We start from the raw sequence: 11,447 nt of genomic DNA, 5'->3' as shown, positions 1-11,447 counted from the left end.
TTCCATATCTGCAATCTTAGTCTGCCTTGCAGCATCACCTCCTCAGTACCCACACCACCCTGTAGCACTTCACATTCCTGTCTGGCCCCCTCTTTTCCTAACGATGAGACCCTGTTTTACAATTAGTGCCATTGCAGCAATGGCTAAACAAAAGAAAACCAGCTAGCTTTATAGCATATTTGATTTGAAGAAAAAAAGTTTCCCTTTATAGGGCCCAGCAAATGTCCAAGGTTCAAACAAAGTACGAGGTGCTAACAAACAGTCTTGACAAACCTTGTTTTCCGGCACAGGGGCTCAGTACATAATGATTTCATTCAGCAGCTACTGTTCAAGCATGGAAAGTGTTGGTAAAGAAATCCCACAGAGTTCAGACAACCATTTTCCTAACTTAAGCTTTCCCCTCCACTCCTCCCCCTGTTTGCCTTTCGGGTCTCTGCCAGTCATAACATAAATATTCATCAGCTGATATTTGCAGTAGCTGTGAAGTTATGAATGAGGCCAAATGCCTTCCCTCCTGCCCCATCTGCAAAATGGCAGCTTCTGGTCTTAGCTCATGGTCAAACGACACTTTCCGAAATCCCCAAAGTGCACTTGCAGGCTTTTCAAATTCAGTCGGGTTTTTAATGCACAAAGCAGAAATGCTGTCTACCTAATATTTACCCTGGGATTACTGAAAAAAATATATACATTACTTTGCTGCACTTTAAACTTTGTGATGCCTTGACGTAATAGACAGAAGTGTTGGCAGCTCAAAATGTTGGTTGGTTTATTTCAGGGGACATGACTGCTGCAGGTTTCCTTTCTGAATCGAACACCAGACACTTGAACCATTTGTTGTGCAGAAAAGAGAAACAGCTTTTATTCTTAATGCTGGTTTCTTAACCACCTGGGTGCTGTCAGAAGGAGCCACATGTGCTGGAAAACACTTTTAATAAGACTCCTTTAAGCCTGTCTTAAACCCTGGATCCTGAAAAATGGTATCCCCGCTGCCTGTCATATGTGCTTTCTCTCTGCAGGTTATCGAGGGGCTGCTGCTTTACAAATGTTCCGTTCTCACAAACCCTGGAATTATGCTCTCAAACCTACCATCGGTTAGCAAGACAGCGAGACATTTGATGTATCCACACCAGCAAAATCAAAAGCAGAGATGTCAGAGAAACAAGAAGACCATGCAGAGCCTTAACAAGTCTAATTCAGCAAGGTACCATTCCAGCCAAAAGAGCTGTACTGATATACCCAGACAGGGACCTTAAGCCAAAGCATCACTGGATCTTAAAGGCTTAAAATCCTAAATGCCCAGTCATTGGGAAGTTCTGATAAAGAGGCTCAGCACCATTCAGGATCAGGGAACCGGTACACCTCTTTGTAGCTTGGATTGCACAAATCTATCATGCAAACTATCCTATCTTGCCTGATTCATGTAGGTTCAGCCACAAATAAAAAAAACAAACACCAAAAACATCAAAAGGAAAATGATAGGTTTAGTATGTTTTAGGGATGTTGCAATCATCTAATTTGATTTTCACCATGAAAAAGCCAGAACATTTTACCCAACATCTCTCCAATATTTTGTGGCTGAAATAGAGTATATCTTCTCAAAACCCATCTATTTTTCATTTAAATACTACAAAGGACAATTTACCACATCCCTTGGAAACATTCCAACTCTAATAACCCTTGCTGCTAAAAAACAACCCCACACTTTGTTTTTAATACCTTCAGCTTTCAGCCATTGGATCCTGTATGTCTTTATTCTGAGATGAAAGAGCCCCAAATCATCTCGCTAGTACCTCCAAACCAAGATCATGTACTATCTCCACAGTCTTAATAATCAGCTATGTACACTTCTCAGTATATTTGCACTGATGCAAAGGCTGCAAAGGTGTTAGTTAGGTCCTGCATGGCTTCCACCTACAGGCAAAAAGCAGGCTTCGTCTCTGTGAAATCAGACCCAAGTTCACCAGCAGGTTCAGTGAGGACCTCAGGTAGCCTTTAGCTAACATCTCAAGAACTGTAAAACCAATAAGCCCAGGGACCTGCACATTGGCTAGGGCTTTATTCTTTAGAGCCACTCAGCTATGGACATAAATGAATTCCAAAAAGTCATGATCAGGGCAGGAAAAATTACAAGGCAGATGTTAGATACACGCCTTAGCATAGCTTCTCTGCTTCTGCATACAAGTAACCACTTTGTAAGTCCACATATCTGGGATGTATTTATACATGTAAGATCAAAAGGCAGCCCCTTAGCCAGATACACGTGCAAAGTTTTGTTTTGCAGACCTACATCACCTGCTGGAATTAACTTAGGATCATTTGATTTGGAAGATTTTAATTGACAAAGAAAAAATAATGTATCAGGAATTGCTGCTTTTGACACTAAATGCCCTGTAAAGTTACATACTGACTATTCCCTGCAGCAAATTACACTACATCCAAAAATTCAAAGTTCTTACTAGGCTGCTGACCTCATTTTAAAAAATATCAACTGTTTATGTACTATCATGCTGTTTAAAAGCATCTTATTGGGGCAATCGAAGTGTCTTTGCGACAGCATAAGTGAACAGTAATTAATTGACACACTTCACTGAACACAGTAATATTGAGATGAGCTCTTCTGGCATTTACCATGATGACACTGCACCACAGAATGGTCTAACTATTGCCAGCACTAGAAACAACAACAAGATAAAAATAATTAATCACAGCAACACCTTCCCACAGCCAATGAGGCAGTGGGGAAGGGACTGTACTCCAATTCCAAGTAGAAAAGGAAAGAGAAACTTCAAAGAATTTCTCCTTAGCCATTTTCTCAAGAAGGTGGGAAGGTGAAACTGAAAAAGGCTAGCTATGAAGAAAGGAATACCACTTAATAGGGCTGACTTCTCTGCAAAGACACCTTTACTTTGATGCACCATGTTATACGGCTTACAGACACTTTGCTTTTATAAAGATCATAGAATCATAGAATGGTTTGGGTTGGAAGGGGCCTTAAAGGTCATCTAGTTCCAACCACCCTGCCATGGGCAGGGACACCTTCCACTAGACCAAGTTGCTCAAAGCCCCATCCAACCTGCCCCCCCTTCCAGGGATGGGGCATTTGCAACCTCTTTGGGCAACCTGTTCCAGTGCCTTACCACCCCACAGTGAAGAACTGCTTCCTCACATTTAATCTAAATCTACCCTCTTTTGGTTTTAAGCCATTACCCTTGTCCTAGCACTACGTGCCCTTGTAAAAAGTCCCTCTCTGGCTTTCCCATAGGCCCCTGTAAGGTACTGGAAGGCTGCTGTAAGGTCTTTCTGGAGCCTTCTCTTCTCCAGGCTGAACAAGCCCAACTCTCTCAGCCTGTCTTCATAGGAAAGGTGCTCCAGTCCTCTGATCACCTTTGTGGCCCTCCTCTGGACTCACTCCAACAGGTCCATGTCCTTCTTATGTTGGTGGCCCCAGAGTTGAATGCAGTACTCCAGGTGGGGTCTCACAAGAATGGAGTACAGGGGCAGAATCACTTCCCTTGACCTGCTGGTTACGCTTCTTTTGATGCAGCCCAGGATACGGTTGGCTTTCTGGGCTGCAAACACACATTGCTGTGTCATGTTGAGCTTCTCATCAACCAACACCCTCAAGTCCTTCTCCTCAGGGCTGCTCTCAATCCACTCACTGCCCAGTCTGTACTTGTGCTTAAGATTGCCCCAACCCACTTGCAGAGCCTGGCACTTGGCCTTGTTGAACTTCATGAGGTTCACACAGGCCCACCTCTCAAGCCTGTCAAGGACCCTCTGGATGGCATCACTTCCCTCCAGTGTGTTGACCACACCACACAGCTTGGTGTCACTGGCAAACTTGCTGAGGGTGCACTCAATCCCACTGTCCATGTCGCCAACAAAGATGTTAAACAGCACTGGTCCCAATACTGACCTCTGAGTAACGCCACTTGTCACCGCTCTCTACTTGGACATCAAGCTGTTGACCACAACTCTGAGTGAGACCATCCAGCCAATTCCTTATCCACCAAGAGGTCTGTCCATCAAATCCATGTCTCTCCAATTTAGAGGCAAGGACATCATGCAGAACAGTGTCAAATGCTTTGCACAAGTCCAGGCGGATGACATCAGTTGCTCTTCCCTCATCCACCAACACTGTAACCCTGTCATAAAAGGCCACCAAATTTTTCAGGCAAGATTTGCCCTTAGCGAAGCCATGTCAGCTGTCACCAATCACCTCCTTATTTTCCATGTGCCTTAGCATAGTTTCCAAGAGGATCCACTCCATGATCTTGCCAGGCACAAAGTTGAGACTGAGTGGCCTGTAGTTCCCCAGGTCTTCCTTTTTTCCCTTTTTAAAAATGGAGAAAATGTCATTGTCTTTCAAAAATGTCAATCAGTCACTGCACTTTTCTAACCACCTAAAGCAGCAAAGGTCAGGATATTCTCTTCTGGGTTCCCATGTATTAATATATGCAGTAATACATATATTACTTCTCCTGTATTAATAACCAAAAAGGTTCTGACGGAGGCAATAAAAATCCTCCAAGCTAAATTATTCAGTGCATTGCAGGGAAGATTCAGTCAGAAAGGAAACATTCTCCATGACTGTGCTGCAATCACAGCTCTAGAGATCATGGCAGCAGTGCACAGTGTTGGCTTAGAGATGCTTTATGTTGCAACCAACATCTTTGCTCATCATACAGTACTGAATATTTCCAAACACATCAGTAAACAGCAACACAAATTAATAAACGAGCTTGTGAGCTGGATATACTCTATGGTTCCTTGTTCTTTGAATGCACTCTACATGCTCTATAATAATTGACAATACAACTCCCATCTGTATCAAAGCAATAATGGAAAAAGGATTGAGAATCAAAAGGAATACTTTTTTATTTATCTTTTTATCTTTACGGTAAAAGGGCCTTTCTGTGATAGATCAAAAGTATATTTTTATGCTTGCTGGGGGGACACATACACCCAAACCCAACACACTTGAAACTGATAAAAAGCAGAGTGTGCAGATGGTTGAACTGTCTGGGTTTACTGCTCATTAGCATGCCAGCAAATTATTTAGGTTGTGTGTGGTTTTGTAGTCTGTTACGCAGAAGTTATGAACCAACACATAACTATTTGCAAGTGACTCTCCATAGACTAACATGAGAAGACAGTGCTAATGATGCACCACAAGGTCTTCTGAGTTTCTCTGGCACCACTGAATAACCAGAAAATAAGCTGGAGCTAGAACTATCAGAGATATCTTTCAGGCCTGCTGTACAGCTGTGGCAGTCTTCCAAGTTAACAATAAGCACATAAAAAGCAAAGGTTGGGAGACTGAATCCGGTTAGGGTATAGTCTATGGATAGATAACATGGTGAGTGAAGGACAGAAGTCATAAGGTACTTGTTTATTTATACGTTAAAGTATGCACGACATGCACCAGGTGTCTTTGTTTTTCCATTCACACAAGATGGTCTGATATTCAGTATCAGCTCTGTAACAGGGCAACTTTGGCTGGGAAACGTGAGCAGCATTGAGAAGGTAACTACAAGCCTTGCCAAACTAAGAACAATCATCACAGCCTTGCCACAGAGCTTGCTGCTTTCCTCCAGCTCTTGTCTCAAAATTCCTCATAAAAGCGACAATCATGCACCTCGCGTGACAGCTGCAAGTCCCACAAATTCAAATACTATGGGCTGGATGGGATGTACACAAAACTTCCAGTGAAACCAATGAAAACTTTGGTGCCTCTTGGAAGGATAGGGAGAGATGAGCTTGTAGTTCAGATTCTTAGCCAACACAGATGAGTACAACTCCACAGATTGCAACAGAGCTATGCTAGCTCACAATTTGGCCCTGAACATTTTGGACAAAGATCATATCAGCATCTAAACAGATGAAGTGGAAAGAGTGTTGCAATGGTGGTGGGCTTTTGATTATTTAGTCAAATGCATGACCCTTACAGCAGAAGTTCTGTAGCAGCAAGCCCTAACATCTCCTGGCCGCGGGACAACACTACTGACCGAGTAACATGATGTAGGCAAGAGTACTATAAGGTCTTTGCTAGCCTCCTTTTTAACTTTACCATGGCTATAGGTGGTGTGTAGCCTGGGAGCCAGGGACTGGGTTCCTCTGCCTCAAGGAGGCACTCGGTGCTTTCTCTACTGACGTAAAGTGCTGCTGAAGCACCATAGGCCACCTATGGCTTACACCAAACTCTCACTTATGCAGGTTCCCTTGTCCCATCTGGCAAACCACTATAAGTAGACTTCGACATTAATCCTGAGTAGAGGGCACCACTTGTCCATACCTCATTTCAAAGTATTTCCAAAGAGCAAAGACTCTGCCCAAAGGTCCCAGGCATCTCTATTATTCCAGCTTCCCTGTGAGATCAAAACCAAGGACTTCACAGCAAAGGCTGATGCAGACATGGCAGCAATATGCAATGCAGGATGCAATGAGATGCAATGGCACAACAAAACAGAGATGGATGCTGGCACCTCTGAACATGCAACCATGGATTAGAAGCTGTGGAACAAACTCACAAGTAGGCAGTAAGGAAATGAGGTGGATTATTGCCAACTCTTATTCTTTATTTGCAGGTATATTCTGTTGTTGTGCTTTCCTAAGACTGTGACAGAGTTCTCTTTTCCTAATATAAATTTCTCTGTTTGTAACTCTTTTAAAAGAGCTTGCCAGTGGAGTTTCTCGTACGAAGGGTGCATTTTTAGTTTTTCCAGGTTCCTGGGTAGATGTAAGCTTGTCAAAGGGAATTTGCTTATACAAAATTCAGTATTTTTTGCTGCTCTTAGCTACCTGATGGGAAGGCTACAGATGTGTAACTCCAGAGTCAGTGACAGTTTGTACTGAAATTATAAAAGAGACCCCACCTATGCTCTTCAACAGACCAGGCTAGCTTATCTTAGATAGAGCACACATACAGACCCAGAGGAAAGCTTAGGCATGTGAGATGATCTTACTATTCAAATTCCCATCGCTGATCAGCATTCAGGTCTCACCTGTTATGGAGACTGTTTATCTCACTTCCATGCTAGATTTCTGGGTCCAGTAATGATACATACTGAACTTACTTGCTAACTATACCAAGTAGAAATGGGTACAATACGCATCCTGAATTTCTATAAGAGCTAAATTTATGCCACGTTGCCTTTTTGTAGGATCCTTGTACCTTCCTTTGAAGTCTTCATGACCATTCTTGAAAATTAGACAAATCTCATGTGAAATGAACCTAACCATGAGTACTTGATCTGCAGGAACCTTTTTAATGACAACTAAGTATTTTAAATCCTACTACTTTCAGTTCTTCTAACAGGAAAATCTAATAAACCACAGTATACAGAATTAAAGGGGTTAGTATACTGAGGGGCTTGGGGACAACCCAAGCAAAATCATGCTATGCTATTGAATCATAGATAACCAGCAAGAAATAAGAGGTTTTCCATTCCCATACTGCAAAGCCACCACAATCAGATTTTGCTTGGCAAACTGGCAGGGTGTAAGATATAGTCCCAGGTGTATAAGGAGCTCCACCTTCTGCAAGGAAAAATACACAGGTTAAAGGCTCTGCCATGGCCCAGCTCTACCTCTGCTCTATAGTTCATCTGTGGACCTTCCCCATGGTTGTTGAGTATTTGTGATATGTGATGTCCACCCCAGAGTTATCTGCCTTAGGGAGAACAGCATGATTTATAATTAAGGCAGTAGAATGGAAATTTAAGGGAGGTAACTGGGGAAATCAGTTTACTTCCACGCCCATTTTATAGAGAGACTTTCTCCTCCTGTGCCTGTCAATTTACACTTCTGACTGTGTTGATACAGACTGCTGCTTGCAGAAAAGCATCTTTGCAGTGCACAATGCTGTCTTGACCTTGACAGGAACTTAGAGCTGCTGTTGTCATAAAATAATAATCAATATTAATCATTGTCAGTCTACTTACATGAATGTCTTCCCCTTGGCTGAACAAACCATCTGTATGTATGTACCAGCCTTCCATAGCACAAAGGTGCTGCCAGTGCATTTGATTACTCAGTATGGTTAACTACATGAGCACCCTGCAGGATTGTGACAGAGGAGATGTATTGATGGTCTCAGGGCATTCCTATCAGGGTGCTCCTGGACACAATTCATCCTGCCCATCTGAAATGACGACTTAGGAGATGGAAATCCCTAAGGGGGAATCAGATCTTTGAAGTTCAGCTGGGGCAGCCTCTGGGTGCCCCTTCAAGAGCTCCAGGCCCTGGAGAAACATGGGGCTGGCCCTCAAGGGCATTCTTATATTGGCACATAAACAACAAACTTATGCAAAGGAAGAAGCTGAACTACAACACAAAGGCATTTTGCATCTGGAGGACACGTTCTAAAAGCAGCAAAACATCTTTGTTATGAATGTAACATATGTGGTACTGTCCCTCTGTTTGGCAGGAGATAAGAAAAACAGAAGCAAGACAAAAATGAAAACAAAATGGAGCATATAGGCATCGTGAAACAATTACAGCGCTGTGTCTCATTAGTATCTAAATCTGGGATTGCCAGTCTTGTTTTAAAAAGTTTTGTTCAACACTCAGTGACAGAATTTAAAAGCTGACATATCTTGCTGCATTGTGGGCCACAGTCACAGCTGGTGTAAATCAGTATAAACTAATGCAGTCAATGGAGCTTCTCTGATTTACACTATGGCTCAATAAGGTTAGACTTGCTTTCTAGGAGTGTTCAAGGAAGCCAACTTCTGTGTGTCCTGTGATGAAATGGTTATTTATAATGGCCTTCAGTGTGGTTTGGAGCCAAATTTCCACATCAAAAGTAGCTTTATAAGAGATATCCTTACAGTGAGGTTCAGTGCAAAATCATGACTTCAGAAGCCAGCTTTCCTCATGCTCTCAAGTATTTGATTTCAGCCTGAAAACCATTTGAGAAGCCAAGAAAAGCAGAGCCATTCCTGCCTACTTCCCCAACTCTGCTTCATCTTTGAATCGCCTGCATATCCAACAGGCCCTGACCTACACTGCCCATTTATCAAAGCAAGTTACTCTAAGTGTCTGTTTGTTTGTGTTCAGAAATTCCCAGTAAGACAGACAAGTTTCATGCTTAACCTGAAAAATTGGGGATGGAGGTGGAGTCCTTACCAGTTCCAGAACTATTTGTTTGACTTGGCCACTAGTAAAAATAAAACACAATAACATGTCCCAGAGTCACAGCGAGAAGTGGAGGTCACAAGAAAACAGATCATGTCTTTCACAGCTCTTCAGCTTCAGTGCACTGAATTATGACTTCTATTATTTACTTATTGGATTCTCCACCCTGTGCGCAGGCTCCAAGCATTCAAAAAGCAGCAGGTCTCTGCTTCAAAGAACTAACAGGCTAAGCGAGAGAGTAAAATCTGTCCCGAAGCTACATTAACCTCCTCCTCCACTTTTTATCTGAAAGGTCAGATGGTCTCACAACCCTCGGCTGACTTCTACCATCTTCTGCTCACCAGGCTGCCACGCCTGCAGTCCTGCACCTCTGCACTCTCCTCTGCTTTATTAAACTGCCAGGGTCTTATGGCAAATATGTTCCCAACACAGCCAAACCTGTCCTCTGGGCACAAACCACTCATGTGTTGCAGCTCAAGGTGGTCTTTTGCAGAAGTGTATTGTTTTTTCCTAGGAGGGCCTTGCTCCCTGCATGTCCAGCCTTGATGTGCTCTATCAGATGTCCAGACAACGTTACAGGCTCTTTCACTGACCTTGTCACTTTGAAACAGACTGTCTTGTTTAGAACTTCTTGCTAGAAACGGGTCTCTCAAGTTCAGTTGTTGAGATCCCAAACCAGGGCTGAAGCATCTCCAAATCTCCCAAGTGGTTTCTGCACATCCTCTGTAGAGTGCCATGCTCTTCCATATTCTCTTCAGTGTGTTTAATCCTCTATTGGCTCACTGGAGCCAAGGAGACAGCTTGGTGGGGATGGGTCCAGAAAAGGGATCTTCTAAACTGATAGCACCAGAGAAATCCACATGTAGGCTGAATATGAAACATCAGTATGAAAAAGCCTGCCTCACATCTTAGCCTCTTGGGAGGTACCACTTTCTCCTAAAAAGTACAGGATCCTCCTCCTCTTTCATACTCTTAGGTTTTGCTTTTGGTCTCTTCTCTCTCCACAAAAGATCTGGTAATTATTCTCTCATTAAGAGCTGCAATGTCCTTTTCCAGGGAATGTTCCTGGTCTACCTCAGAGGTGGTTGGAGGTGGTACCCCATTCAGTTACTGTTCAGTCACCAGCCTCCCAAATGGGTTGGTTTTTTCCAGGCACCCGGCACACCAGTTGAGTGCTGTCTTTCTGGGTACATAAATATCACTCACTGTTCCTCTTTTATTAGATTTTTTTCTTTGCAGACATTTTTTCTTGGTATCTATGACTTAATATGGAGTCAAGGTAAAGTCAGAAAATAATTCCACAGTTAAAACTATCAAGACACTATGTTTGTTATTTGACATACAGATAGGCAGATATACTAAAGTATCACAAATGCAAAATACACCTTCTGTTCTGCCCTACTTCTATGCCTTGATCTGAGGACTGTGAGTAATTGTTCCTAAGAGCTGGGTTCACTTGTTACTTTAGAAGCAAATATTGTATTTTTCTACTTAACATATCTCACAAACACCTGCTATTTTCTTCTGTTATATTGCTTATATTCCCCTCACAAACTGCAGAAATATCTACTGCCACCATCTGTTACATGTACTGTTTTCTCCTCAGCTTCTCCAGGTGAAGCAACTGTGAGGTAGATTTTTTTTTTTTTTCTTAGCCTAGGCATTGTTCACCTTTTAACATGGTCAAGGGCACTCAGTCTTTCTGCTTTCTAACCTGAAACCAAAACCAAACAGAACTCCTACCTTTTCTTTTTCTTTTCAATAATTTCCAGAAGCAGTTGTGTGTGTTTGTCTCAAAATCAAGGGAATTTCTCTTCACTGTGAAATATTTTAAAAACAGAAGTCTACCAGCCAAATTAATTTCATTTCTGTTAACACTATCTCACAGCCTTTCAGTATTTGGCTCTAATTTTGGTTTTTAATGCATGTCTATTCTTATTAGGGTTGAAGTGGAAGGCAGTCAGACAATTCTCAGATAACAAGCAGGAAAAAAAACAATGTAAACTCATTATCCCAGAGGAACTAGAAATAGTTAATTACACACAAGTAACAAAACAGTTTCCTTGCCATCAGAATTTATCCTGGACGACAGAGTTACAGAACTTTCCTTGAATCTGGCTGGGGCAAAAGACAGGAAACTGCATCTTCTAAACTTTAGAAATAGATCTTAAGCATGTAAACATAAGATATTATGCCCCTATCTTTTAAGTAACATTTATATTATCTAAAATAAACAGTCTTTCTGAAGTTAGTCTGTAATTGACATCTGACACAGTCCACATTGCAACAGATATAAGTGCAGTAAACAG

This window comes from Haliaeetus albicilla, chromosome 7, assembly GCF_947461875.1.
Source record: "Haliaeetus albicilla chromosome 7, bHalAlb1.1, whole genome shotgun sequence".
NCBI lineage: Eukaryota > Metazoa > Chordata > Aves > Accipitriformes > Accipitridae > Haliaeetus > Haliaeetus albicilla.
The sequence above is the reverse complement of the archived record's forward strand: the minus strand, read 5'-3'. Positions refer to the sequence as shown.